General features: G+C 29.7%; 1 long non-coding RNA gene across 1 annotated transcript; it reads right to left on the bottom strand.

The window, feature by feature from the left end:
• Positions 1–328: 328 nt before the first annotated feature.
• Positions 329–2,691, bottom strand: LOC145790161 (uncharacterized). The gene is made up of 3 exons (XR_014328806.1): positions 2,316–2,691; positions 936–1,076; positions 329–538 (listed from the first exon to the last, which is right to left on the bottom strand). It is a non-coding gene; the product is annotated as an uncharacterized LOC145790161 (long non-coding RNA).
• Between the last annotated feature and the right edge of the window lie 395 nt (positions 2,692–3,086).

Raw genomic sequence — 3,086 nt, 5'->3', positions numbered from 1 at the left:
GCCGTCGCAAAAAATAAATATTAAAAATATGAAAAATTCCATTTTTTGCGACAGTATACTACCGTCGCAAAAATTATTAAAAAAATAATAAAATTTCTATTTTTTGCGACAGTTTAGTGTCGTCGTAAAAAATAAAACCTGTAACAAAATCAATAAAAATATTAAAATTTTTTATTTTTTGCGACAGTGTAGTGCCGTCACAAAAAAGAAAAAAACATCCTACGATAAAATTATTAAAAATATTAAAATTTCTCCATAATAATTGCATAATAATATAAAAATTTCTGTATCAAAATAACAATTTCTCCATAATAAAATATTATTCCATTCATAATTACACATCAACAAAATTATCCCACTACATAATGTTCCATAATACATATATAATGTTTAAATACATGATTTTGTTCATAATTCAAAATAACATAAACCAAAATTAAATGTTTTTCTCGTCATTCTTCGTAAATAACAAAAACAAAAATTAGCCACATTCTTCACAGGCATGCATTCCACGAGCACACTCCTACATGAGAAATATCTGAAAAATAAAAATAAAAATAATTAATGACAATATAATTATGTGTTAATGTTAATTACAAAAAAACATAAAAATTTAACTACTATAGCATCAAATACAATATTTTTTTATTAGTCATCAAATCCCACATGGATAATTAAACATCTCAATCAAATACAAAAATAAAATTTAACTACTATAACATCAAATACAAAAAAACATAAAAATTATATCTGAAATCTAGCTCTAACTCCCAGCAACATCAAATACAACATTTTGAGGATAATTTCAAATTTAAATGACCTTAAACATCAATCAATGAGTCCATATCAAGTTTAAACGAAAATTTAAATTGAAGAAACAAAATCACTTACAAACTTCAAAAGGCAATATTTGAGAAAAAAATAAGTATTATTACCCATGAATCACCACATTGACGAGTTGCTTGAGGGAACAAATATCTGATTACCTCCAATCTTCAAATAAATTGTTTAGTTAGAATGGATTCATAAAACCTTACTGATGGATCCATATTTTCTCCTTCTATATCCTCTCCCCTCTGCAAGCATGAACAGAAGTAAATGAACCATATTTTCTCCTTCTATATCCTCAGAAATTCTCTTATGATTGATGATTTAATATTATACATATCTCATTTCCCAAGTGCTACACACCTGCAACAATGCACCATGCTTTACATCAATCTGAACTTACTAAAAAAGAGGACAATAATGTGTGATTCCAATAATGTTCCAGCACATAATTATCTTCCAGCATTGGGGAAGAGAAGAGTGAACAATAATGTTCAACCCAATTGACAACACTGGGAGCATGTCATTTTTTTCTTTCCTAGTAGCAGGCAGGGGTGATTATTCTGTATTAGAAGAGAATGTCCTAAATACCAGGATATTAATCAATTAAATACTAGCATATTTTAGGGCCCTGGAAAGGCAATAAAATGAATTCTATGATTTGAGACAAAAACACATGTCACAACCATCAAGCAACTTCTCACTGCAAAAATTACCAAATGGAGGTTGGAGCCTCCAAGGAAAAAGCAATTTGCAAGGGGTAAAGACTAAGGACAGTCCAAGGACATCTTTGTATATATAATGTAAGACAGGTCAACAAACTGCAGGCACATCATTACGGACTTTTTCAAACATTCGGAAAATAAGAGAGTTATTTTAAACACAGAGCATATACAAGGGTCTATACATAAGATTGCAACAAGAAGTGTGGCTGGTTAATCACATTTGGATACACAATCAGTTAGCAATTCATTTGCAATACCAATTTGTCTTATGCCAACAGGAACTCAGTTTTATTGCAGACTTCTAATTATGACCTTATAAAATGATGAAACCATGCATTTATAGAATACACTGATTTCACAAGATTCAGGGCAAGGAGTGAAACATGCAACAAATAAACACACTGCTTAAGTACAATACATTAATTGAAAAACTAGTCAATCTACAAAATTTCCACATTGCATCCTATACACAGAGATAAAATTTTGATCTATGGTAGACCATCCTCCTGAAACCGGTTCGATGAACTAATTGGAAAAGAACAAGTGGTACAAATAAATAAAATAAAGAGCCCTAATTAAGGAATAAATTTTCCAAACAAGACCCAAATGCCATAAAAAAAAACATGCGATACAGCAGGGGGGGAAAAATCAAAACCCAGATAGAAGCATGAAGTGCTGAAAATTTATAGAAAACTAAAAACCCTAGAAATCAAGGGCAGAAAGCAGTTCAACGAAACAAAACCTAGATAAACTAGGGCTTACGTCAAGCAGAGGAAGGAGTTCATCGACCGAAGACGGAGGTTGAAGGAGCCTATTCCCAGCTTCCTCCAGCTGCTCCTCGAACTCTCTCTCTCCGGACGCCATGCTCTTCTCTTCTCTTCTCTTTTTCTCTCCAGATTCCCCCAAAATCCCTCGATTTGAACTCAAATTTCACACCATTAAAACCCTAGAAAACCAGAAAAATAAAACCAAATCCCAACAATTATACAAACTAGAACACGAAAGAAGAGAAATGATCTCAGAGAAAGTATTGTTTCGAGACGAAATGAATGAAAAAAAGAGGTCAAACACAGCATTAAGATATTTTGGCAGAAGGGGGGAAAAGAAAGGGGGGAATTAGAAAGAGCGGGAAAACGAAAAAGAAAAAGAAGAGGGGGATTTGGCAGAAGCAGGGGTAATTTTTGTTTTAATGAAAAAAAATTAATTCTATTTTCTTATTTTTTGTGTTTTTTTGTTTTTATTAAATTTTTTTAATATTTTAAATAATTTTTTTATTTTTTAGGCACACCTAACATAAATACACTTAAAAAGTAAAAAAAATTGTAAAAAAAAAATTTTAATTCACTAAATATCAAAAATATAAAAAAAATACAAGAATTCAGTATTTTTTTTGTATTTTTATGTATTTATTAATTTTTATAAATATTTTTTCAAAATTTTTTTATTTTTTAGATACATCTAAATAAGGTGCATTTAAAAAAGTAAAAAAAATACTTAAAATTTTTAAAATATTCACTAAAAACAAAAAAATAC

The sequence above is a fragment of the Camellia sinensis genome, chromosome 5 (assembly GCF_055761805.1).
Source record: "Camellia sinensis isolate YWXY chromosome 5, ASM5576180v1, whole genome shotgun sequence".
NCBI classification, from domain to species: domain Eukaryota; kingdom Viridiplantae; phylum Streptophyta; class Magnoliopsida; order Ericales; family Theaceae; genus Camellia; species Camellia sinensis.
Note: the sequence above shows the minus strand (reverse complement) of the source record. Positions and strands in the feature narration are given on the sequence as shown.